Here is a 27,160-nt window from a genome sequence, read left to right on the forward strand (position 1 = left end):
GGCCAGTGCGGGGCCTGGCGCTTCCCGATTGGGCGGGGAAAGCTTCGGTTTGCAAAGCGGGACGGAAGCGGAAGCGGATGTGAGAGCAAGTGACGTCAGTGGGCAGACGTGCCCTAGGAGTTCCCCCGCCCGCCCGCCCCGCGGGCCGCAGCGCGCGCCGTTGCTATGGGGGCGGCCCGAATCGTGTCCCGGGGGCGGGTCTGTGCGCGCGGGCTGCAGCGGCTCTGCGGGGGGGCGGGGGGGGCTTGGGAGCCGCCTCTCCCTTCCGCCCCGCTGCGCCCTGTCGCGGGGGCTCCTGCTCTGCGGGGACAGCGCGTGAGAAGCCGGAGGAGTCAGCGGGGCGCCTGTAGCCGAGCAGGGGGACTGGAGAGCAGCCTGCAGCTCCCTGCAGGGGGTCCAGAGAGGCTGGCGAGAGGCTGTTCCCAGTGGGGGCAGATGCAGAACAAGGAGCGATGGGCGCAAGTTGCGGTGGGAGAGGTCCAAGCTGGATATTAGGAAAAACTATTTCCCTGGGCGGGGGGAAGCGCTGGGCTGGGCTCCCGAGGGAGGGGTGGAGTCTCCATCCCTAGAGGGGTTTGTCTCGGCTTGACACAGCCCTGGCCGGGCTGATTGAGTTGGGCTGGTCCTGCCTAGAGCAGGGGGCTGGACTTGACCTTCTGAGGTTCCTTCCAGCCCTAGGATTCTATGATTCCACCCCCCCAGCAATGTGTCGCCCCCCCCAGCATGTGTTTGATTTGCTGGTGCCTAGAGCCAGCCCTGGCAGCAGGTCAAGCTGCGCATGGCCCCTAGTCGGTTCCTTCAGCACTTGTACCAAGAAGTTATCCCCAACATTCTCTAAAAACTTCCTGGATTGTCTGTGTGCTGCTGTATTGGACTCCCAACAGGTGTCAGGGTGATTAAAGTCCCCCATGAGAACCAAGGCCTGTGATCTGGAAGTTTCTCTCAGTTGTCTGAAGAAAGCCTCATCTACCTCATCCACCTGATCCTGTGGTCTGTAGCAGACACCAACCACAACATCACTGCTGTTGTTTGCACCTCTAAACTTAACCCATAGACCCGTGATCACCAACCGGTCGATCATGATCAACTGGTCAATCACGAGGCCTCAATCAGTTGATCGCAAGGCATTCGGCCCCCCCCATTTCTCCCCACCCCCAAGAAGCCCCACTACCTACCTCCAGCGACAATGGAGGTAGTGGCAGCTTCCTGTGGGGTGGGTGGAAGTCCTGCAGCTTTGCACCACTTCCAGGGGTTCCGGAAGTGCGCAGGCTGCTCCCCTCCCACAGGTCTGTGGCATGCCGGGTGCACTGCAGGAGGCGGCGTTGGCCCCGGAGGAGGAGTGCGGCGGCTTCCCTGCACTGCAGGAGGGGTGAGTTGGCCCTGGGGCAGGCACGTGCATGGGTTTCCCTGTGCCACGGGAGGAGAGGTTGGCCCCGGGGCAGGCGTGCGGGGGGTTGGCCCCGGGGCAGGCACACGCAGGGGTTTCCCCGTGCCCCAGGAGGGGGGAGTCGGGCCCAGAGGAGGCGCGCACTGGCTTCCCTCTGGAAGGGGAATCCTGGGAGGAGGCAGGTGCAGGAGACTCCCCGGCCCCCTGTTCCCTACCCTCCCTGTCCCCTGTTGCATGCCTCTTGTTCCCACTTTCCAGCCACAGAACTCTGTCCCCAGCGGCACCCTGTCCTCAGCTGCAGAAATCTGTCCCCACTGGCACCCTGTTCCCTCTCCCCTGCCCCCAGCCGCAGAACTCTGTCCCCACTGGCACCCTGTCCCCTACCCCAGCACCCACTAGCACCCTTCCCAGTACTGTGTCCCCTGCTCCCACCAACACAGTTGGAGCCACATTAGTGAAACTTTGGGGGGGAGGGGTTGGAGGAGGTTTTTTTGCATCTCACTTGTGTGGCCCTGTAGTGGGGTGGAATGGCCACCCACTGACCCAGAGGCAGAGGAACCCCTCTGGGAGCCATTTTGGGCCCAGCCTAGCCCCGCCCCCTCACCTGACCGGAAGTCAAAGGGCGGGGCTAGGACTATAAGAAGGCGGCCGGGGAGCTCAGTCGCGGCCCAGCCTCTGAGGGAGACGGAGGCCTGTCCAGAGCTCCTGCCCGGGGAGGCTAAGACCGGGCCTAGACAGCCCTCAGCAGCCTCCCCGGAGGCCAGCCAAGGCTTCCCTGCCAGGGCTACGGAGGCCGGGCCAAGCCAGCCAGCCGAACCTCCTGTGGACCCAGAGGACTGGCCCGAGCCGCTGGACCAGCTGGAACCCCGATGGGGACTGGAACGCCGGGGCCAGGCGAGCCCGCGGGACGCTGCAGAGCTCCGACCCCTGGACCGGACCGGCCGGACCCCCGATGGGGCCTGGAACGCCGGGGCCGGCGAGCCCGCGGGACGCTGCAGAGCTCCGACCCCTGGACCGGACCGGCCGGACCCCCGATGGGGACTGGAACGCCGGGGCCGGCGAGCCCGCGGGACGCTGCAGAGCTCCGACCCCTGGACCCCTGGACCGGACCGGCCGGACCCCCGATGGGTACTGGAACGCCGGGGCCCGGCGAGCCCGCGGGACGCTGCAGAGCTCCGACCCCTGGACCGGACCGGCCGGACCCCCGATGGGTACTGGAACGCCGGGGCCGGCGAGCCCGCGGGACGCTGCAGAGCTCCGACCCCTGGACCGGACCGGCCGGACCCCCGATGGGTACTGGAACGCCGGGGCCCGGCGAGCCCGCGGGACGCTGCAGAGCTCCGACCCCTGGACCGGACCGGCCGGACCCCCGATGGGTACTGGAACGCCGGGGCCCGGCGAGCCCGCGGGACGCTGCAGAGCTCCGACCCCTGGACCCCTGGACCGGACCGGCCGGACCCCCGATGGGTACTGGAACGCCGGGGCCCGGCGAGCCCGCGGGACGCTGCAGAGCTCCGACCCCTGGACCGGACCGGCCGGACCCCCGATGGGTACTGGAACGCCGGGGCCCGGCGAGCCCGCGGGACGCTGCAGAGCTCCGACCCCTGGACCCCTGGACCGGACCGGCCGGACCCCCGATGGGTACTGGAACGCCGGGGCCCGGCGAGCCCGCGGGACGCTGCAGAGCTCCGACCCCTGGACCGGACCGGCCGGACCCCCGATGGGTACTGGAACGCCGGGGCCCGGCGAGCCCGCGGGACGCTGCAGAGCTCCGACCCCTTGACCCCCTGGATTGGGCCGACCGGACACTGCTGGGACGACAGCGCTTTGACTCCCCGACAGACCTGCTGGAGGTACAGGTACCAGCGAAGGGGGAGACGAGGAGCGGCCCAGGGGGTAGCACGGGCTGAGAGCAGCCCTAGGCCAGCAAGTTGCAGGCTGGAGCCCCTGCTGAGCCCGTAGCAGCTGAACTGCTGCACCCAGGGCCCCTGGGCCGGGGCGCAGTGGAGTGGGTGGGCCTGCGCCCCCCTGCCACCCACTAACCAGGTGGCAGTCTCCCCCTTGCCACTGCTGCAGCTGCACTGCCTGCCCAGCTCTGGAACTAGGAGCTTCTACAAACCTGGGTGTTTGTTTGCGGCCCCGCCTTGCGTCAGGGCCTGGCTGCCATTTGCTGCCCTGCCCTGAGGGAGTTAAGAGACTTGAATATACGCGGAATTTCTTTCCCCATGGCCCGGGCCTGAAGCAAGGCCGGGCTCCTGAACTATTGTCTCTCATCCCGACCTGAAATAAGGCCGGAGATGGACTCATAGACTCGGACTATTTTAAGGCACGGTAGGGCCATAGGGCGGACTAGCCACCCATTGGGCCAGGGCGGAGGAACCGCCTCCGAAAGGCCTGCTGACCTACAACTAACCATCCCCCGGAAGGGTATTGTCGACATTGCTGGAGGGCAGTGTCCTGAAAGATCTAATTCCCCGAACAGACGGCAGGGGGGCGCTGGGGTGGAGCAGGGAGCCCGCTACAGGCCCCAACTGACTTTTCTTGGGTCAGTGACCCCTGACTCGAGAGGTTCCCTGCCCTTCTCAGAAATAAAGACAATGCAGAAACTTTGTGTTTGACACAGTATTTTATTTAAAAGTGAAGCCTGGCCAACAAACCCCCAATTGGGGCCAAGCCCCCATCTGGGTACAGCATCAGAACACTCCTGCACTCCCCTTCCCCCAGGCCCTACATCTGAGCCTATCATACACTGGAACCCCCTACCCCAGAGCCTACACATCCTGTCTCAACCCAGCGGGGGTCCGGCTAGACGGCAGGAGTTTTTCAGGATTCCAGAGATATCCCAGAAAAACTCTTCTGCATCCAGGGATGCGTTTGTTCTTCCACTTCTTTTAGTGGAAGAGCAAACATGCTCTTTCGGTCACCCCTATAGTCCTCTTTCCACAAAGAATAAAGAGGCTTCCAAAAGAAGGGGGTTTTCTGACATTTGGTCCAGTCTAGACAGGCCAAATGTTGGAAAAACCTCTTCCTACGGAAGAATTGTGGGAAAAAAAGCAGCAGTATAAGGGTTGGGGATAGCAAGTGATGGAGAGGAGGAGAATAGAGAGGGCGGGGCTTCAAGGAAGGGGCGGGGTGGTAGATTTTGGCTTGTTCTGTCATTTAAAAAGTGATCTTGGGTGTAAAGAGGTTGGAGATCACTGCCATAGACTATCAAAAGGCTTTTCTCCCTCTATATATTGGAGCTCTGAGCAATCATACTGCTCTCTTACATACAATGCAACTCCTCCTTTTCAGGCCTGGCCTAAAGAGTGTGTAGAGAGGGGGTGTGACACTCAGCTGGAGCCATGGCAGCGCATTCCTGCGCGTGAGCATTTGGGGCGGTGTGTGGCTGTTCCACGGGTGTGTGCGCGTGACGTATTCCAGTCAGACGGTGCCCTGGCAGCAGTAGCAAGCGGGTACTCGGGTCCTGCTACCAGAGAGCGACACCCCCTCTCTTCCCCTCCCAGCTGGAGCATGCAACGGGCCAAAGAGCCGGGGAGGGGTGGGGACTCCAGCACCTGTGATGGGAGATGGGAGGGGCAGGGAAAAGTGTAACCGTGGCGGTGCATTTCGGCATGAGGCTCTAACTGCCGCGTGGTAGCTGCTCTTCTCGTGTCCGGCACGGGGCAAGAAGGAGCGGTCACCTGGGCTCCTCGCGTCATGCCGGTGCCACCCGTGCACCATCCCACGGAGTGGAAGTGACGTTTGCTGGTCCGCGGCCTGACGGCAAACAACTGGGAACCATGGCCGGAAGGTGCCCAGGTACGTGTCCAATCGCGTCCCCCGGGAACAGGGCCCGGAGTCGATTAGCTCCAGCGAGTGCTCATCTGGTGGCGGGTCTGCGAGTGGCAGGCAGAGGGAGACAAGAGGACGGGTTCAGACTAGAGGCACCTGGCTGGGCAGGGACTGGGGTCGGGGGTTCCTGCGGCGGCGCAGCCAGTGTACCCCCAGCTCTGGTGGTGCACAGGGCAGAGGAGAGACACCAGAGACCGTGACTGAGCGGCGTTGGAGGCTGGAACCGCCCCGACGAGGTGCTGCTCTGCTCCTGGCTCAGGTGGGGTGGCGCCCTGCCTCTGTGGGAGCGGGTTCGCCAGGAAATCCCACCCTGGGCAGGCAGAGGAGATGCGAAGCGGGGCATGCTGGAAGATGTCGTGTTTCCTTCACAGGCCCCGTAGCCCCATGGGAGTGGCGGCGTTTCCCTGCCTGGGTGCTGTGGTATTGGGGTGTGGCAGCGTAGGGAGGGGGCGGGGCACCCACCAGTGGCACTGCTCCCAGAGACTCTCTCCCATCGTAGAGACGCCAGAGTGGTTCCCCCTCCCCTCCTCCGCCTTGCTAGGACTCCGAGTCCTTGTCCCAGGCAGCGCCCCACCCCCTCATGAGAAGGTGAGACTTGCTCCCCCCCCCCCACTAGGGAGCGCTGCCCCTGGGGCAGGCTGTGTGCAGGGCAAGGTGTGTCCCAGGCTTCTCCCCCCAGGGCTGGGCTGTGAGTCCCTGCCTTTGGCAGAGGGGAGCTGCTGCCAGCACCCAGCATTTGCAGGGAGTGGGAGCCAGCAACATGTGGGGAAGCAAAGGTGGAGGAGCTGGCAGGAGGCTCGGAGGGCAGTGAGGGAGGAAGAGCAGAGGGGGAGGGGGAACACAGTTGCAGGGAGCCCCGCCTTAGGAACAGCTGGGCTCCGGCTCTGGCTCTGGCAGCCACCTGCCAGGCAGCCAGCCCTGGGAACAGTGGAGCAGCCATCATGTGGGTCTGGCTGCAGCTCCAGCCCTGGGGCAGAAGTCCTGGCCCGGGGCAGAAGTCCTGGCCCAGGCCACTCCTGGTGGAAAGTCTTAGAGGAAACCCTGCCCTGGACGCAGAGTTGAGGGTGGGCTCGGGTTGCTCCCAATCCCCTACTGGGGACATGGCTGGACAGTTACCGCGGGGTCCCTGGCAGAGGGGAGCACAGATCAAGACGTGGCTGCAGGGCTGTGTGGTGAAGATGCGCGCACGGTCCCTGGAGCGATGTGGTACCAAGAGCAGACATCACGGTGGGCGAGGCAATGTTGGGAGCAGGGTACGGACCTACAGAGCTCATCCCCACGAACTCCAGCTAGAGGCACCACAGCAGCGAGAGGAGCCCAGTCCTGCGTGCGCTTCCAAAGGCTGCGTCTGCACTGCAGCGCTATGTCGGGACACCGCAGGTACCTGAATGAGCCGTTCCCCGTCTTTCGGGCGCACCCGCTAATTGGAAATAGAACGGGCTTGCTGTTCCGACATCCCTGCAAACCTCATTCCACGAGGAGTGAGGAGCGACTTAGTGTGAAATAGGGCTTGTGGACTGCGCCAAAATTCAAAATAAGCTTTTTCAAAATTGACTCAAAATGAGCTCAAATTGCGTAGCTCATTTCCAGTTCTGAGTGCAGTGTGGACGCTCCCAAAGTGGCCACAGGGTGACCTTGTGGCTCTCTGCTCTGGATTCCCGTCTGGTGCTGTGCCCATGTTGGCTGAGTCCTCCTTTCTCAGTTTTTCAGTTCCCAGTGATGTGAGGTAGATGAGACCTTGGCAAACCCGCAGGAGAGAGAAGGAAAAGGAGCAGGCCCCTGAGCCCCTCCCGGAGGAATGAAAACAAAGAGCTAAGGAGGGAAGGGAAATGGACATTTGCTGAAGTGTGGAGAGAGGACGGGGAGGGGGGTGACAAGTTCGGTTAAGCTGTTCCCTGATGAGCCTCGTCCAGTGGTTCCAGTTAACCGGTGGGGCTGGAGCAGCTTCCCGCCCCCCATAGACTTCACTCTCACAGGGCACCCTGCACTGCAATCAGAGAGCCTCCAGCCTATCCCCCCACCCCTGTTAATGAGTTAACCAGTTAAATTAAACAGCATTTTCCATCCCTCATTCCAGCTGGCCTCAAAGATCAAAGGGACGGTCTCCTAGGGTCTCTGCAGGTGCCCCTGTGGCCCGTCTCTCTACAGAGATCTCACAGCAGGGGCCGGGTACTAAAGGCAGCAAGCAGTTGGCTGAATCACGGAAAAGAAGGGATGTAGGGGGGAGGGGAAGGGTGAGACCCTCTGGCCCAGATGTAGGGCGTCCGGGCAGCCAAAGATGTCGCGGAGAACCCCCATCTATCAGACTGGGCTTCCCCTCCATGCTTGCAGAGCTGAGCAGCTAAAATGGTTAGAACCGGCGTGTGTGTGTGTGTGTGTGTGTGTGTGTGTGTGTGTGTGTGTGTGTGTGTGTGTGTGTGTGTGTGTGTGTGTGTGTGTGTGTGTGTGTGTGTGTGTGTGTGTGTGTGTGTGTGTGTGTGTGTGTGTCACACGTACGTGTGTGAGAGAGAGAGAGAAACCGCTACTGGGAGCCAATTGTGACAGCAGCTGTTTGTGACGTCACACTGGCCCCGCCCCCAGGGCTGCAGAAACATCAAGTAGCTGGTGAGACTACACTGCTACGTCTAGACTGGCATGATTTTCCGCACATGCTTTTAACGGAAAAGTTTGTAGATTGTCATGTCATGTCAGGTGTGTCTGGTATTTTTGTTGAAACCATCTGGCAATCCTAGCTCTGCTCCTTGCTTGGGTGGGGTGGCCCCTGCCTCTGTGGCAGTCTCTGTGGATGTCACAGGGAGCAGGTTCGCCAGGAAATCCCACCCTAGGCGGGCGGAGGAGAAGCAATGACACAGTGCGTGCAAGGAAATGAGAGATCCTCCACCGGCCACTGTGGCCTCGTGGCACCATAGGAGTGGTAGCAGCTTCTGGACTGCGCCACCCGGCCCCAAGGGAGTTCCTGCGGGAGGCGGCAGGAAAGTCAGAGCGTGCCCGCCCGGATCTCAGCCCTTGGGCACCCGAGTGTGCACCCCACCCGGCCGGGCCTCTCCCTTGTAGCTCCGCCCCCAGCGCTGCGCCCGCTGCCTCGTGACTCGGTTTGGTGCGAAGCTGCCGCTGCCCGCTACAAACAGCAGCGCACTGCTAGTGACGTCATTGCCCTGGCGCGGGGCATGCAAATGATGGAACACGGGGCACGTTCTATTGGCTCCCGTCAGGCTGGTGCACTGAATGGTCCAGCGAGTGACACGTGGGTTTGTGTTGCACACAGATGGGTCGCAGGCTCCGTCATTAATGGCAGGGGCGTTGTCTGGGGGCGGGGCTACTGACTCACAGGAACTCAGCTGGGACGCAGAAGTGAGCAGCAGGAAACTCCTTGGGGTCTCCGGAAAACCCTCGCGCAGCCCCTCTATCTACGTCTACACTGGCGTGATCTTGTGCAAAAACTCTTCCAGAAGAATTACAGGCTGGGGACCAACCAGCTAAGCAGCAGTTCTGTAGAAAAGGACCTGGGGGTTACAGAGAATGAGAAGCTGGATGTGAGTCAACAGGGCGCCCTTGTAGCCAAGAAGGCTAATGGCATATTAGGGTGCATTAAGAGGAGCATTGCCAGCAGATCCAGAAGAGATTATTCCCCTTTATTCGGCTCTGGTGATGCCACATCTGGAGTATTGTGTCCCCCACTGCAGAAAGGATGTGGACGCATTGGAGAGGGTCCAGCGGAGGGCAACCAAAATGATTAGGAGGCTGGAGCATATGACCTACGAGGAGAGGCGGAGGTAGTTGGGTCTGTTTAGTCTGCAGAAGCGAAGAGCGAGGGGGGATTTGAGAGCAGCCTTCAACTTCCTGAAGGGAGGTTCCAAAGAGGCTGCAGAAAGGCTGTTCTCAGTGGTGACAGATGGCAGAACAAGGAGCAATGGGCTCAAGTTGCGGTGGGAGAGGTCCAGGTTGGCTATTAGGAAAAACTATTTCCCTAGGAGGCTGCTGAAACACTGGGATGGGTTCCCTAGGGAGGCAGTGGAGTCTCCATCCCTAGAGGTGTTTGTCTCGGCTTGACACAGTCCTGGCCGGGTTGATTTAGTTGGGATTGGTCCTGCCTAGCGCAGGGGGCTGGACTTGACCTTCTGAGGTCTCTTCCAGCTCTGTGGTTCTAGGATTCTGAGAGAGCGTCTGCACTGGCATGTGCTTTTACGCAAGAGCATCCGTGCCAGTGTGGACGCTCTCTTGCGCAATAAACTCCGATGGCCGTTTTAACCATCGGCCTTTCTTGGGCAAGAAATTCCTGGTGCCTGTCCGCACTGGCCTGTGCCGGAAGGGCTCTTGCGCAAGAGGCTTCTTCCTGAGCAGGAGCATCCTAGTTCTTGCGCCAGGAGCCCTGGTTGTACACAGGAGAAGGTCAGTTGCCTTGCGCAAGCACACACGGCCAGTGTAGACAGGCAGCAAGTTTCCGCGCAAGAGCGGCCGCTTTGGCGCGAGATGGCGCCAGTGCAGACACAGCATCAGTGTTTTCAAACCGGACGCAGCCAAGGCAGCCCCCCCCCCCAACCCGCCTCGCGCTGCCCCACTGCACTTTGTAAGGCAGCAGCAGCATCTGCCTGTCCCACACAAGCCCACTGGGCAGTTGGGTGTCTGTGGGGGCGGAGGGTATTTGGTGGGGGGAGCTGACTGCTGGGGGTAGGGAGGAGCAGAGTGGGGGGGGCTGGGGAGGAGCAGACTGAATGAAGAGTTTGGTGGGGTGGGGCAGAGTGGGGGGGTTTGGTGGTGCTGGAGTAGACTGCAGGGAGGGTTGGGGGGAGTAGAGTGCGGGGGGGCAGAGTGGGGGGTTGGGGGGCAGACTACAGGGGGGTTTGGTGGGGGGCAGAGTGGGGGGTTGGAGGGCAGACCACAGGGGGGTTTGGTGGGGGGGCAGAGTGGGGGGGTTTGGTGGTGCTGGAGTAGACTGCAGGGGGGTTGGGGGGAGTAGAGTGCGGGGGGGGCAGAGTGGGAGGTTGGGGGCAGACTACAGGGGGGTTTGGTGGGGGGGCAGAGTGGGGGTTGGGGGGCAGACTACAGGGGGGTTTGGTGGGGGGCAGAGTGGGGGGTTGGAGGGCAGACCACAGGGGGGTTTGGTGGGGGGGCAGAGTGGGGGGGTTTGGTGGTGCTGGAGTAGACTGCAGGGGGGTTGGGGGGAGTAGAGTGCGGGGGGGGCAGAGTGGGAGGTTGGGGGCAGACTACAGGGGGGTTTGGTGGGGGGGAAGAGTGGGGGGTTGGGGGGCAGACCACAGGGGGTTTGGTGGGGGGCAGACCACAGGGGGTTTGGTGGGGGGCAGAGTGGGGGGTTGGGGGGCAGTGGGGGGGGTTGGGGGGCAGAGTGGAGGGATGGGGGGCAGACTACAGGGGGTTTGGTGGGGGGGCAGAGTGGGGTGTTGGGGGGCAGACTACAGGGGGGTTTGGTGGGGGGGCAGAGTGGGGGGTTGGGGGGCAGAGTGGGGGGTTGGGGGGCAGACTACAGGGGGGTTTGGTGGGGGGGCAGAGTGGGGTGTTGGGGGGCAGACTACAGGGGGGTTTGGTGGGGGGGCAGAGTGGGGGGTTGGGGGGCAGAGTGGGGGGTTGGGGGGCAGACTACAGGGGGGTTTGGTGGGGGGGCAGAGTGGGGGGTTGGGGGGCAGACTACAGGGGGGTTTGGTGGGGGGGCAGAGTAGGGGGTTGGGGGGCAGAGTGGGGGGTTGGCAGGTCCTGACGCCACAGGACAAGCCGGCTGGGCAGTTTTGGGGGGGGGTCTCTGAGGCGGGGGGGCCGAGGGGAGCAGGGAAAGTAGCCGCGGTGGCTTGTGGGAAACGTTCCGTGCCCCAATCCGCAGCTCCCATGGGCTGTTCGATTGGGCGGGAGCAGCGGAAGTGACATCACAATCCAGCCGCTGACCCAGGGGTTGGTCTCGCGCGGTGTCACGCCCAGCGTGAGCGATGCATCCTGGGAGTTGTAGTTCCCACAGTGCGGCCTCCCGGGGCGTGTCTCAGTCCGCCCCGCCCCAATCATAGCCACGCCCCTCCCGCCCAGGCCGTCATAGCCACGCCCAGCGTGTTCCAGCCTCTCCCCGCCCCCAACTGCATCGTAGGGCGCCCCCGCAGCGCTACTCAGGCCCCGCCCCTGTCTGCCCCCGCCCCGCGATCCTCAGCCCCCCCCTGCTCTGCACAGCCCCCCCCGAGCTGCATCCCCCTCCCCCACCTTCCACCCGACCTGCATCAACTGCTCCATTCTACACCCCCCACCCAACCTGCACCTGTTACCCCCCCCCCAGGCCATTCTACACCCCCCACCCAACCTGCACCTGTTACCCCCCCAGGCCATTCTACACCCCCCACCCAACCTGCACCTGTTACCCCCCCAGGCCATTCTACACCCCCCACCCAACCTGCACCTGTTACCCCCCCCTGGCCATTCTACACCCCCCCACCCAACCTGCACCTGTTACCCCCCTCAGGCCATTCTACACCCCCCCACCCAACCTGCACCTGTTACCCCCCCAGGCCATTCTACACCCCACCACACCTGCACCTGTTACCCCCCCCCAGGCCATTCTACACCCCCCCACCCAACCTGCACCTGTTACCCCCCCAGGCCATTCTACACCCCCCCCAACCTGCACCTGTTACCCCCCCCAGGCCATTCTACACCCCCCACCCAACCTGCACCTGTTACCCCCCCTGGCCATTCTACACCCCCCACCCAACCTGCACCTGTTACCCCCCCAGGCCATTCTACACCCCCCACCCAACCTGCACCTGTTACCCCCCCCTGGCCATTCTACACCCCCCCACCCAACCTGCACCTGTTACCCCCCAGGCCATTCTACACCCCACCACACCTGTTACCCCCCCCAGGCCATTCTACACCCCCCCACCCAACCTGCACCTGTTACCCCCCCAGGCCATTCTACACCCCCCCCAACCTGCACCTGTTACCCCCCCCAGGCCATTCTACACCCCCCACCCAACCTGCACCTGTTACCCCCCCAGGCCATTCTACACCCCCCCCAACCTGCACCTGTTACCCCCCCCCAGGCCATTCTACACCCCCCACCCAACCTGCACCTGTTACCCCCCCTCAGGCCATTCTACAACCCCCCACCCAACCTGCACCTGTTACCCCCCCAGGCCATTCTACACCCCCCCCAACCTGCACCTGTTACCCCCCACCAGGCCATTCTACACCCCCCCCAACCTGCACCTGTTACCCCCCCCAGGCCATTCTACACCCCCCCCCAACCTGCACCTGTTACCCCCCCAGGCCATTCTACACCCCCCCAACCTGCACCTGTTACCCCCCCAGGCCATTCTACACCCCCCCCAACCTGCACCTGTTACCCCCCTAGGCCATTCTACAACCCCCACCCAACCTGCACCTGTTACCCCCCCCAGACCATTCTACACCCCCCCAACCTGCACCTGTTACCCCCCCCAGGCCATTCTACACCCCCCCCAACCTGCACCTGTTACCCCCCCTAGGCCATTCTACACCCCCCCCAACCTGCACCTGTTACCCCCCCAGGCCATTCTACACCCCCCACCCAACCTGCACCTGTTACCCCCCCCCAGGCCATTCTACACCCCCCACCCAACCTGCCCCTGTTACCCCCCCCCAGGCCATTCTACACCCCCCACCCAACCTGCACCTGTTACCCCCCTCAGGCCATTCTACACCCCCCCACCCAACCTGCACCTGTTACCCCCCCAGGCCATTCTACACCCCACCACACCTGCACCTGTTACCCCCCCCAGGCCATTCTACACCCCCCCACCCAACCTGCACCTGTTACCCCCCCAGGCCATTCTACACCCCCCCCAACCTGCACCTGTTACCCCCCCCAGGCCATTCTACACCCCCCACCCAACCTGCACCTGTTACCCCCCCTGGCCATTCTACACCCCCCACCCAACCTGCACCTGTTACCCCCCCAGGCCATTCTACACCCCCCACCCAACCTGCACCTGTTACCCCCCCCTGGCCATTCTACACCCCCCCACCCAACCTGCACCTGTTACCCCCCAGGCCATTCTACACCCCACCACACCTGTTACCCCCCCCAGGCCATTCTACACCCCCCCACCCAACCTGCACCTGTTACCCCCCCAGGCCATTCTACACCCCCCCCAACCTGCACCTGTTACCCCCCCCAGGCCATTCTACACCCCCCACCCAACCTGCACCTGTTACCCCCCCAGGCCATTCTACACCCCCCCCAACCTGCACCTGTTACCCCCCCCCCAGGCCATTCTACACCCCCCACCCAACCTGCACCTGTTACCCCCCTCAGGCCATTCTACAACCCCCCACCCAACCTGCACCTGTTACCCCCCCAGGCCATTCTACACCCCCCCCAACCTGCACCTGTTACCCCCCACCAGGCCATTCTACACCCCCCCCAACCTGCACCTGTTACCCCCCCCAGGCCATTCTACACCCCCCCCCAACCTGCACCTGTTACCCCCCCAGGCCATTCTACACCCCCCCAACCTGCACCTGTTACCCCCCCAGGCCATTCTACACCCCCCCCAACCTGCACCTGTTACCCCCCTAGGCCATTCTACAACCCCCACCCAACCTGCACCTGTTACCCCCCCCAGACCATTCTACACCCCCCCAACCTGCACCTGTTACCCCCCCCAGGCCATTCTACACCCCCCCCAACCTGCACCTGTTACCCCCCCTAGGCCATTCTACACCCCCCCCAACCTGCACCTGTTACCCCCCCAGGCCATTCTACACCCCCCACCCAACCTGCACCTGTTACCCCCCCCCAGGCCATTCTACACCCCCCACCCAACCTGCCCCTGTTACCCCCCCCAGGCCATTCTACACCCCCCACCCAACCTGCACCTGTTACCCCCCCCAGGCCATTCTACACCCCCCACCCAACCTGCCCCTGTTACCCCCCCCAGGCCATTCTACACCCCCCACCCAACCTGCCCCTGTTACCCCCCCCAGGCCATTCTACACCCCCCACCCAACCTGCACCTGTTACCCCCCCAGGCCATTCTACACCCCCCCAACCTGCACCTGTTACCCCCCCCAGACCATTCTACACCCCCCCCAACCTGCACCTGTTACCCCCCCCCAGGCCATTCTACATCCCCCACCCAACCTGCACCTGTTACCCCCCCCAGGCCATTCTACACCCCCCACCCAACCTGCACCTGTTACCCCCCTCAGGCCATTCTACACCCCCCCACCCAACCTGAACCTGTTACCCCCCCAGGCCATTCTACACCCCCCCCAACCTGCACCTGTTACCCCCCCAGGCCATTCTACACCCCCCCCAACCTGCACCTGTTACCCCCCCCAGGCCATTCTACACCCCCCCAACCTGCACCTGTTACCCCCCCGGCCATTCTACACCCCCCCAACCTGCACCTGTTACCCCCCCAGGCCATTCTACACCCCCCCCCAACCTGCACCTGTTACCCCCCTAGGCCATTCTACACCCCCCACCCAACCTGCACCTGCTACCCCCCCCAGGCCATTCTACACCCCCCCAACCTGCACCTGTTACCCCCCCCAGGCCATTCTACACCCCCCCCCCAACCTGCACCTGTTACCCCCCCAGGCCATTCTACACCCCCCACCCAACCTGCACCTGTTACCCCCCCCGGCCATTCTACACCCCCCACCCAACCTGCACCTGTTACCCCCCCAGGCCATTCTACACCCCCCCCAACCTGCACCTGTTACCCCCCCCAGGCCATTCTACACCCCCCACCCAACCTGCCCCTGTTACCCCCCCCCCCAGGCCATTCTACACCCCCCACCCAACCTGCCCCTGTTACCCCCCCCAGGCCATTCTACACCCCCCACCCAACCTGCCCCTGTTACCCCCCCCAGGCCATTCTACACCCCCCACCCAACCTGCCCCTGTTACCCCCCCCAGGCCATTCTACACCCCCCACCCAACCTGCACCTGTTACCCCCCCAGGCCATTCTACACCCCCCCCAACCTGCACCTGTTACCCCCCCCAGGCCATTCTACACCCCCCACCCAACCTGCCCCTGTTACCCCCCCCAGGCCATTCTACACCCCCCACCCAACCTGCCCCTGTTACCCCCCCCAGGCCATTCTACACCCCCCCACCCAACCTGCCCCTGTTACCCCCCCCAGGCCATTCTACACCCCCCCACCCAACCTGCCCCTGTTACCCCCCCCCAGGCCATTCTACACCCCCCCACCCAACCTGCACCTGTTACCCCCCCCCAGGCCATTCTACACCCCCCCACCCAACCTGCACCTGTTACCCCCCCAGGCCATTCTACACCCCCCACCCAACCTGCCCCTGTTACCCCTCCCAGGCCATTCTACACCCCCCACCCAACCTGCACCGGTTACCCCCCCAGGCCATTCTACACCCCCCACCCAACCTGCACCTGTTACCCCCCAGGCCATTCTACATCCCCTACCCAACCTGCACCTGTTACCCCCCCAGGCCATTCTACACCCCCCACCCAACCTGCACCTGTTACCCCCCCAGGCCATTCTACACCCCCCCCAACCTGCACCTGTTACCCCCAAGGCCATTCTACACCCCCTATCCAACCTGCACCTGTTATCCCCCCCGGCCATTCTACACCCCCACCCAACCTGCCCCTGTTACCCCCCCCCAGGCCATTCTACACCCCCCACCCAACCTGCCCCTGTTACCCCCCCCCCAGGCCATTCTACACCCCCCACCCAACCTGCCCCTGTTACCCCCCCCGGCCATTCTACACCCCCCACCCAACCTGCCCCTGTTACCCCCCCCCCAGGCCATTCTACACCCCCACCCAACCTGCCCCTGTTACCCCCCCAGGCCATTCTACACCCCCCCACCCAACCTGCCCCTGTTACCCCCCCCAGGCCATTCTACACCCCCCCCCACCCAACCTGCACCTGTTACCCCCCCAGGCCATTCTACACCCCCCCACCCAACCTGCACCTGTTACCCCCCCAGGCCATTCTACACCCCCCACCCAACCTGCATCTGTTACCCCCCCAGGCCATTCTACACCCCCCAACCAACCTGCACCTGTTACCCCCCAGGCCATTCTACACCCCCCACCCAACCTGCACCTGTTACCCCCCCCAAGCCATTCTACACCCCCTATCCAACCTGCACCTGTTACCCCCCCCAGGCCATTCTACACCCCCCACCCAACCTGCACCTGTTACCCCCCCTGGCCATTCTACACCCCCCACCCAACCTGTACCTGTTACCCCCCCCTGGCCATTCTACACCCCCCACCCAACCTGCACCTGTTACCCCCCCAGGCCATTCTACACCCCCCACCCAACCTGCACCTGTTACCCCCCCAGGCCATTCTACACCCCCTACCCAACCTGCACCTGTTACCCCCCCAGGCCATTCTACACTCCCCACCCAACCTGCACCTGTTACCCCCCCCAGGCCATTCTACACCCCCTACCCAACCTGCACCTGTTACCCCCCCCAGGCCATTCTACACCCCCTACCCAACCTGCACCTGTTACCCCCCCCAGGCCATTCTACACCCCCCACCCAATCTGCACCTGTTACCCCCCCAGGCCATTCTACACCCCCCACCCAACCTGCACCTGTTACCCCCCCAGGCCATTCTACACCCCCTACCCAACCTGCACCTGTTACCCCCCCCCCCCAGGCCATTCTACACCCCCCACCCAACCTGCACCTGTTACCCCCCCAGGCCATTCTACACCCCCTACCCAACCTGCACCTGTTACCCCCCCCAGGCCATTCTACACCCCCCACCCAACCTGCACCTGTTACCCCCCCAGGCCATTCTACACCCCCCACCCAACCTGCCCCTGTTACCCCCCCCGGCCATTCTACACCCCCCACCCAACCTGCCCCTGTTACCCCCCCCAGGCCATTCTACACCCCCACCCAACCTGCCCCTGTTACCCCCCCAGGCCATTCTACACCCCCCCACCCAACCTGCCCCTGTTACCCCCCCCAGGCCATTCTACACCCCCCCCACCCAACCTGCACCTGTTACCCCCCCAGGCTATTCTACACCCCCCCACCCAACCTGCACCTGTTACCCCCCCAGGCCATTCTACACCCCCCACCCAACCTGCATCTGTTACCCCCCCAGGCCATTCTACACCCCCCACCCACCCTGCCCCTGTTACCCCTCCCAGGCCATTCTACACCTCCCACCCAACCTGTACCTGTTACCCCCCCAGGCCATTCTACACCCCCCCAACCAACCTGCACCTGTTACCCCCCAGGCCATTCTACACCCCCCACCCAACCTGCACCTGTTACCCCCCCCAGGCCATTCTACACCCCCTATCCAACCTGCACCTGTTACCCCCCCAGGCCATTCTACACCCCCCACCCAACCTGCACCTGTTACCCCCCCAGGCCATTCTACACCCCCCCCAACCTGCACCTGTTACCCCCCAGGCCATTCTACACCCCCTATCCAACCTGCACCTGTTACCCCCCCCGGCCATTCTACACCCCCACCCAACCTGCCCCTGTTACCCCCCCCCAGGCCATTCTACACCCCCCACCCAACCTGCCCCTGTTACCCCCCCACCAGGCCATTCTACACCCCCCACCCAACCTGCCCCTGTTACCCCCCCCGGCCATTCTACACCCCCCACCCAACCTGCCCCTGTTACCCCCCCCCCCCAGGCCATTCTACACCCCCACCCAACCTGCCCCTGTTATCCCCCCAGGCCATTCTACACCCCCCCACCCAACCTGCCCCTGTTACCCCCCCCAGGCCATTCTACACCCCCCCCACCCAACCTGCACCTGTTACCCCCCCAGGCCATTCTACACCCCCCCACCCAACCTGCACCTGTTACCCCCCCAGGCCATTCTACACCCCCCACCCAACCTGCATCTGTTACCCCCCCAGGCCATTCTACACCCCCCAACCAACCTGCACCTGTTACCCCCCAGGCCATTCTACACCCCCCACCCAACCTGCACCTGTTACCCCCCCCAGGCCATTCTACACCCCCTATCCAACCTGCACCTGTTACCCCCCCAGGCCATTCTACACCCCCCACCCAACCTGCACCTGTTACCCCCCCCTGGCCATTCTACACCCCCCACCCAACCTGCACCTGTTACCCCCCCCTGGCCATTCTACACCCCCCACCCAACCTGCACCTGTTACCCCCCCAGGCCATTGTACACCCCCCCAACCTGCACCTGTTACCCCCCAGGCCATTGTACACCCCCCCAACCTGCACCTGTTACCCCCCCAGGCCATTCTACACCCCCTACCCAACCTGCACCTGTTACCCCCCCAGGCCATTCTACACTCCCCACCCAACCTGCACCTGTTACCCCCCCCAGGCCATTCTACACCCCCTACCCAACCTGCACCTGTTACCCCCCCCAGGCCATTTTACACCCCCTACCCAACCTGCACCTGTTACCCCCCCCCAGGCCATTCTACACCCCCCACCCAATCTGCACCTGTTACCCCCCCAGGCCATTCTACACCCCCCACCCAACCTGCACCTGTTACCCCCCCCAGGCCATTCTACACCCCCTACCCAACCTGCACCTGTTACCCCCCCCCCAGGCCATTCTACACCCCCCACCCAACCTGCACCTGTTACCCCCCCAGGCCATTCTACACCCCCTACCCAACCTGCACCTGTTACCCCCCCCCAGGCCATTCTACACCCCCCACCCAACCTGCACCTGTTACCCCCCCAGGCCATTCTACACCCCCCACCCAACCTGCCCCTGTTACCCCCCCCCGGCCATTCTACACCCCCCACCCAACCTGCCCCTGTTACCCCCCCCCCCCCAGGCCATTCTACACCCCCACCCAACCTGCCCCTGTTACCCCCCCAGGCCATTCTACACCCCCCCACCCAACCTGCCCCTGTTACCCCCCCCAGGCCATTCTACACCCCCCCCACCCAACCTGCACCTGTTACCCCCCCAGGCTATTCTACACCCCCCCACCCAACCTGCACCTGTTACCCCCCCAGGCCATTCTACACCCCCCACCCAACCTGCACCTGTTACCCCCCCTGGCCATTCTACACCCCCCACCCAACCTGCACCTGTTACCCCCCCCCTGGCCATTCTACACCCCCCACCCAACCTGCACCTGTTACCCCCCCCAGGCCATTGTACACCCCCCCAACCTGCACCTGTTACCCCCCCAGGCCATTGTACACCCCCCCAACCTGCACCTGTTACCCCCCCAGGCCATTCTACACCCCCTACCCAACCTGCACCTGTTACCCCCCCAGGCCATTCTACACCCCCCCCCCACCCAACCTGCACCTGTTACCCCCCCCAGGCCATTCTACACCCCCCACCCAACCTGCACCTGTTACCCCCCCCAGGCCATTCTACACCCCCTACCCAACCTGCACTTGTTACCCCCCCCAGGCCATTCTACACCCCCCACCCAATCTGCACCTGTTACCCCCCCCAGGCCATTCTACACCCCCCACCCAAGCTGCACCTGTTACCCCCCCAGGCCATTCTACACCCCCTACCCAACCTGCACCTGTTACCCCCCCCCCAGGCCATTCTACACCCCCCACCCAACCTGCACCTGTTACCCCCCCCAGGCCATTCTACACCCCCTACCCAACCTGCACCTGTTACCCCCCCCCAGGCCATTCTACACCCCCCACCCAACCTGCACCTGTTACCCCCCCAGGCCATTCTACACCCCCCACCCAACCTGCACCTGTTACCCCCCCAGGCCATTCTACACCCCCCCACCTCCAGTGCATGGAACACACCCCACCAGAGCTGCACTCTCCTCCCACCCTCTGTGCACTCAACACCTCAACCCAACCTGCACCCCCATTCTTCTCACTCTAGTCCATTCAAAACCCCTAGTCCAACGTACACCCCCATTTCCCCGCTTCCCAGTCCAACCTGCATCCCTAGCCCGACCTGCCCCCAGTGCATTCAACACCGTCAGCCCAACCCACACCCCCTTTCATCCCACCCCCAATCCATCCCACCCCCAGTCTAACAGCACCCCCACTCCTTCTACCTCAGCCCAACCTGCCCCCCCATTATCTGCGCTGCAGCCGATCCGGCACCTCCTTTCCCTCACTTCCCCAGTGCATTACAACACCCCCCAGCCAATCTTATCCCTCATGCGGGCCCTCCCTCGCCTCGACCATATTTTTATCCTTCCTCTCCACAATGTCAAACCAACATGTCCCCCCAGCCCCTTTCTCCATTCATGGGGTCTATCAGTCCCCCATTTTGCTCCCTGCAACACCCCCCAGCTCACCCCGACCTGCGCCCTATTCCTGCCCATCCCCCGTACGTGGGACCTCTCACCTCCCTGTTGGCTTCCTTCCCAACCCACACACCCTCCTCGCACACCCCTGTCTCGCCAGGTCTGCGACCTACCAGCCTCTGTGACTCAGAGACCAGGAACAGCTAAGAGGAGAGTTTGGAGAGGGAGTTCTCCAGGTAAAAGAGGAGGAACGACGGGACCCTTGTGGTAACTGGCTGTCTGGAGTGTGTGTTTGTGTGTGTGTGTGGGGGGGGGAATTATTTGCAGTGTGCTGAGCTTGTGTTTGTCTCTTTGGTTTCTTTGTTTGGTTGGTTTGTTTGGTTGAAGGAGCTTCTAAAAGGTTTGAAATCCAAAAGCCTCTGTTAATTGGCTGAGCCTCAGTCAGGGGGAGGGGCTACCAGGGCTATATAAGCCTGTGACTCAGCGACCAGGAACAGCTAACAGGAGAGTTTGGAGAGGGAGGTTAGAGGGCACTAGTGACTTCTGGCCTTCTTTAAAACATAACTCTTAGAATAATTTCTATTCCAGAGGTTTAAAAAGAATCCCAGTTTATACTTAAACTTATTCATTAGAAAAATGGAGACAGAAGCCCAGCAGCAGAGTGGGGGCTATCCCGTTTATTGTGTCGAGTGTAAGATGTATGATTACCTGCCCTGTGGGTGGGTGGTGTATGTGTGCACCCATTGCAAGGAGCTCCTGACCCTCAGAGACCGAGTTCGGGCTTTGGAGGCCAGAGTGGCTGAACTGGAGGAGCTCAGAGAGCTATGTTGATGAGACTTTCCGGGACACTGTAGTACTGTCCCACCTCCAGTCTGAGAGCCCCAGTGCTCTTAAGGAGGATGAAAGTCTCAAGGGAAAAGAGCATTCAATGGGAGCAGAGGGAAACCATCCCGTAGTTGGGACCCTCCTCCCAGAGGATGTTGCGGTATCCTCTCGCACTGAGGATACCTCTGAGGGGGAGGGAATGCCAGTTAGGAAGAGGCAGGTGTTAGTAGTGGGTGATTCGATCGTTAGAAACATAGATAGTTGGGTTTGTGATGACCGGGAGAACCATATGGTCACTTGCCTGCCTGGTGTGAAGGTTGCGGATCTCAAAGATTTTGAGGAACAGCTAGCCAAAAACTCAAACATTTTGTTATTTCTTTTTAAGTACATTAGAAGCAGGAAGCCTGCTACAAAACCTGTGGGTCCCCTAGATGATCGAGCTATAAAAGGAGCAATCAAGGAAGATAAATCCATTGCGGAGAAACTAAATGATTTCTTTGCTTCAGTCTTCACGGCTGAGGACGTTGGGGAGATTCCTGAATCTGCACCGTCCTTTGTGGGGGATGAATCTGAGGAACTGTCCCGGATTGAAGTGTCATTAGAGGAGGTTTTGGAACAAATAGAAAAACTTAATGTTAACACATCTCCAGGACTGGACGGCATTCATCCAAGGGTTCTAAAAGAACTCAAATGGGAAATTGCTGGGCTATCATCTGTGGTTTGTAACCTATCCTTTAAATTGGCTTCCGTACCTAATGACTGGAAGGTAGCCAACGTGACACCAATATTTTAAAAGGGCTCTCGAGGCGATCCTGGCAATTACAGAGCGGTAAGTCTAACTTCAGTACCAGGCAAATTAGTTGAAACAATAGTAAAGAATAAAATTGTGAGGCATGTAGAAGAACATAATTTGTTGGACAAAAGTCAACATGGTTTCTGTAAAGGGAAATCATGTCTGCATGTTTGTTAACCCCTTCAGAGAACTCTAATAGATAAGACAAGGGGGATCCAGTAGATATAGTATACTTAGATTTTCAGAAAGCCTTTGACAAGGTCCCTCACCAAAGGCTCTTGTGTAAATTCCTTAGCCACGGGATAAGAGGGAAGGTCCTTTCTTGGATTGAGAACTGGTTAAAAGATAGGAAACAAAGGGTAGGAATAAATGGTAAATTTTCAGAATGGAGACGGGTAACTAGTGATGTCCCCCAAGGGTCAGTCCTGGGACCAATCCTTTTCAACTTATTCATAAATGATCTGGAGAAAGGGGTAAGCAGTGAGGTGGTAAAGTTTGCGGACGATACCAAACTGTTTAGGATAGTCAAGACAGAAGCAGACTGTGAGGGACTCCAAAAAGATCTCACCAAACGGAGTGATTGGGCAACAAAATGGCAAATGAAATGTAATATGGATAAGTGTAAAGTAATGCACATTGGGAAAAATAACCCCAGCTATACGTACAGTATGATGGGGGCTAATTTGGCTATGACAAATCAGGAAAGAGATCTTGGAGTTATCGTGGACAGTTCTCTGAAAACTTCCACACAGTGTGCAGCGGCGGTTAAAAAGGCAAATAGGATGCTAGGAATTATTAGGAAAGGGATAGAAAATAAGACCCAGAATATCTTACTGCCCCTGTATAAAACTATGGTACGCCCACATCTTGAATACTGTTGAGAAAGTAGAAAGGATTATACTGTAAGAGAAAGATGAATTATGCTGTAATAATTGAATAAGTGAAAGGAATACTGTTGGTCTCTGAACAGGAAGAAGAAAAGTATGTTAATGTTGTTTGTAGGTATGCAGATCAGAGTGCTAGCCAGAGTTAATAGGAAAAGGAACATTAGGTGTTAGGGAGAAAGCAATTGAGATGGACGGGAGATATGGACTGTGTGATTGATGTGGAAATGAAGATACTTGACTAGCCTCACACTAATTATGTGACGTTTTGCCCCTCTTTTAATCCTGTTAATTTTGGCTTTCTTTTGACTGTATAAATCAAGGGGTTTGAACCTTGAATGGCACTCACATTTTCTGAGTGCATTTAGCAGAGCAGCTTTGCTAATAAAGAGAGCGATCTGACAAATCTGAGTCCTTTCTGACTTTGACAATTTGGAGGTCCCACCGAGATGGCAACCGTCTTCGCTGGAACTGTGTGATCCCTGACTGACTTGCAGGATGACCGTGGTAGCCGGCACCTGGGCATTTGGCCGGAGCGGTTCTCTGCCAGAATGGAAAGGTGCACAACCACAGCGAAGTCTACGCCATCGAACCTGTTGGTTCCCGCTCTGTTCTGGTAGGGATCCCGGGATCTAACATCAGGACTCTGATCAGGTAATTATTTCTATGTTTTGTCCGGACTGAGGACTGTCTTGTCTCTGTGTCTATCCGTCTTCCCTGTGGTGTGAGTGAGTCTGGGAGCCATCCCTGTCCGGGGACTGGCTGACCAAGGGGCTCCTGTCCCCGCGGTCTGTGTGACTGGAATCTGCACAATCGCAGCCGCACCGCACCTTGGATAAAATCCTTGGAGTGAACGCAAGGGCGATTGAGGCAGTAGCCTGTGGGCTTCTTTTGTGTGTTGCACTGGGCACCGCTCTGACGAACCCGAATTTCCTCCTTGTGTGATTGGTGTATGAAGTCCTCCTGTATGGGTAAGCAGACGTCTAAGCAGGGATAGTTCCCTAAAGCGACCCCGGCTCAGTTTATATATTTTAGAAAGGGTCCAGATCCCTGTACATTTCTGGAAAAATGATCTAGATTGACTCTGGGGATCCCAAAACTCAGTGGCCACTGTTAGGATCTTGGAACAAAGACGTCTTAAAAGACAAACTTGGCCTTCCCAAAACTGAATTGGCTAGAGGAGAGGTAGATTGCTTCATGCAGTGGTGGAATGAGGCAAATCTTAGATGGACTGAATCGAAGCTCGCCTCCCTTAAAAATTCTAATTATAAGTAAAAAGCTTTATTGGAAACCTCCTCTCCCACCACCAGACCAAGCGCTTCCCTTTACCCCGTCCTCCGAGAAGACTCAGACCGGTTCCACTTGGAGCTATAAACCCTGGACCCACACGGCGCTCCACTCAATTGTAAAAGGTTTTCCAAAGCCCCAGGAAAACCCTACCAAATTTGCAGAGGAATTTTTGCTAGTGCGCAATGCCTATGAATCCTCTGAAGCAGACCTCCTGGAACTGTGTAAGCTACTTATAACCCCTAGAGAGCAAGAAAAAAAATGGCTCCTGTTAGCAAATTGGCCCACCACTGAGCATCCTTCTAATTGACCAGACACTGGTCCTGACGCTGCCTACTGGAACAAATGTAAGAATCAAGCTAAGTGCCTGCATGAGGCCATTCCCCAAGTATGGACTCCAAAAACCAACTGGACGGCCATACATTGCTGTAAACAGCAACAGAGAGAGAACCCAGGGAACTATCACACCCGACTGACTGATGGGGTTTTTTTTTCTGCAACATTCTGGTATACAGCGACCGGGTGAAAATGGACAGGGCGCCCTGGCGCATGCGTTTGTTAATGGCCTCCTACCTGCTATTAGCAGTATGTTAAAGCAAATAAGTGTTGGATGGGAGGCCAAGACCATGGACAGATTGCAAGCAGTGGCAGAGCATTGCCACAGCACTCTAAAAGGGAAAGAGGAGCAGTCCTCACAAAAGCTAATGGCTCTGCAAATACAGCATTATTCAGGGCAGGGCAGACAGTACCGGGAACGGGGAGGGTACCAAGAACAGGGATGAGGTCGGAGAAGGGGTCATGGGACTGGGTTTTTGGGATTTAGAGGTTTCAGCTCCGGTCATATTCACCCTGCGGGAACAAGACGTTATTGTCCCGTGTTCCAGTGCCGTAACACCCGTATCCTCCCAGTTCGAAAGGCTGATGGGAAATCATGGCTGTTTGTTCAGGATCTTCAAGCCATTAACTGCATTGTTGTACCCACCTTTCCTGTAGTCCCTAACCCAGCAACTATTCTGGCTTCTATCCCGCCAGATGCAACTCCTTTTACTGTTGTTGATCTGTGTTCTGCTTTCTTTTCTGTCCCGGTTCACCCTAAGTCCCAGTATCTTTTTGCCTTTTCTTACAAGGGGCAGCAGTACACATGGACCATGCTTCCCTAGGGGTACACAGAAAGCCTGTCTTACTTTTCCCAAGCATTAGCCAGAGACCTCGTTGACCTGGTCTTCCCCTCTGGGTCCACATTGGTCCAATATGTAAATGATCTACTCCTCTGTTCCCCTTCATTATCTGCCTCAGAAACGGGCTCTCTAGTGCTTCTCACTGCCCCCACCTTAGGGTTACCTAACTACTCATGGCCTTTTATTCTTTTCTGCCACGAGCAATCTGGTTGTGCACTTGGGGCTCTTACTCAGGAGCATGGTGACAAAAACCATCCAGTGGCCTATTTCTCTGCCACCTTGGACCCTGTTGCCCAGGGTTTACCCCCCTGCCTGTGTGCTGTGGCTGCTGCGGCACGCCTAGTCGAAATGGCTGAGTCCCTTGTCCTCTGCTCTCCTCTTTCTCTCATGGTCCCCCACTCTATAGAAACTCTCCTGCTACAACGTAATACAGCTCACCTTTCCTCCGCCCGCCTCACTTTTACTGCTTTCGGCTTCGCATATCACCATAAAGCGCTGTTCTCAGTTGAACCCTGCCACTCTCCTTCCTCTGTCTGATGACGGTGAACCCCACGACTGCCTTGCAGCTGTCTCTGCTGTCACCGTCCCGCGCCCCGACCTTTCTGATGTCCCCCTCTCTAACTCCGACCTTGTGTTAGTCACTGACGGTTCCTGCTATCGAGATAGACAAGGTCGTCTCCTTGCAGGATATGCTGCGGTATCGCTCTCTGAAACCCTAGAAGCTGCGCCGTTACCTTCTGTGACAGCGCAAGTCGCTGAACTAGTTGCCCTAACCCGCGCTTGCTTTCTGGCTGAGGGACGCTCCGCCACCATTTCTACTGATTCTCGTTACGCTTTTGGGGTTGTACATGACTTTGGCACCCTCTGGCAAGCTCGGGGTTTCCTTACCTCTGCTGGTGCCCCTATCAAGAATGGCCCCTACATTGCTGCTCTCCTGTATGCAGTTTTACTCCCATCTGCATTAGCTATTGTTAAGTGCCCTGGCCACTCCACAGCAGATGCTGATGTTGCTAAGGGTAATGCTGCATTAAAACCTTCCCCCGGTGCGTTTCTCGGTTCCCTTTCTGTTTCTGTACCACCGCCGTCCCTTTCTGACCTCACCCTGCTCCAAGACTCTGCCCCAGAAGCAGAAAAAGACTCCTGGGTCGCCCCGGGTTGCTCTCTATACCCCGATTCCCGTCGGTGCTCGCCTACTGGTACCTTTGTGGCCCCCTTTTCACTCTACCCCTCTCTGGCCGCCCTGCTTCACGATGTTTCGCATGTCGGAAAGGAGGGGATGGTCTCTGCTGTAACTAAGGCAGGATGGTGAGCCCCACATTTCAGCTGTTTTGCAGCCCGCCACTGTGCCGCCTGTACCACTTGCCAAAGCTACAATGTTGGCAAACCTGTAAAGGTAGCTCACGGGTTCTGGGGCCTGCCCCAAGCACCGTTCTTGCATTGGCAGCTTGATTTTGTACAAATGCCTAAGTGTCAACGATATGAATTTATTTTGGTTATGGTATGCTTATTTTCGGGTTGGATTGAAGCCTTTCCTTGTCGCAAAGCTGATTCACTGTCTGTTGCCAAATGTTTGTTAAATCATATTATGCCTGCAAAAGGAATTCCTGCCACTCTGTCCAGTGACCGGGGTACACATTTTACTGGACAACTTGTTCAGCACCTGGATCATGTGTTACCTGTCACACACCTGCTGCACTGTCCCTACCACCCACAGAGCGCAGGTGCAGTTGAAAAATGAAATGGTGTGATTAAAAAAATAAGCTTGCAAAAAATGTTGTGA

At 59.7% G+C, this 27,160-nt stretch overlaps 1 long non-coding RNA gene across 1 annotated transcript; it reads left to right on the forward strand.

Moving 5' to 3' along the window:
• On the forward strand, positions 1-27,160 carry LOC142823732 (uncharacterized). Its single transcript, XR_012898876.1, has 3 exons — positions 1-1,369; positions 20,574-20,680; positions 23,413-27,160. It is a non-coding gene; the product is annotated as an uncharacterized LOC142823732 (long non-coding RNA).

The sequence above is a fragment of the Pelodiscus sinensis genome, unplaced genomic scaffold, assembly GCF_049634645.1.
Source record: "Pelodiscus sinensis isolate JC-2024 unplaced genomic scaffold, ASM4963464v1 ctg83, whole genome shotgun sequence".
Taxonomy (NCBI): Eukaryota; Metazoa; Chordata; order Testudines; family Trionychidae; genus Pelodiscus; species Pelodiscus sinensis.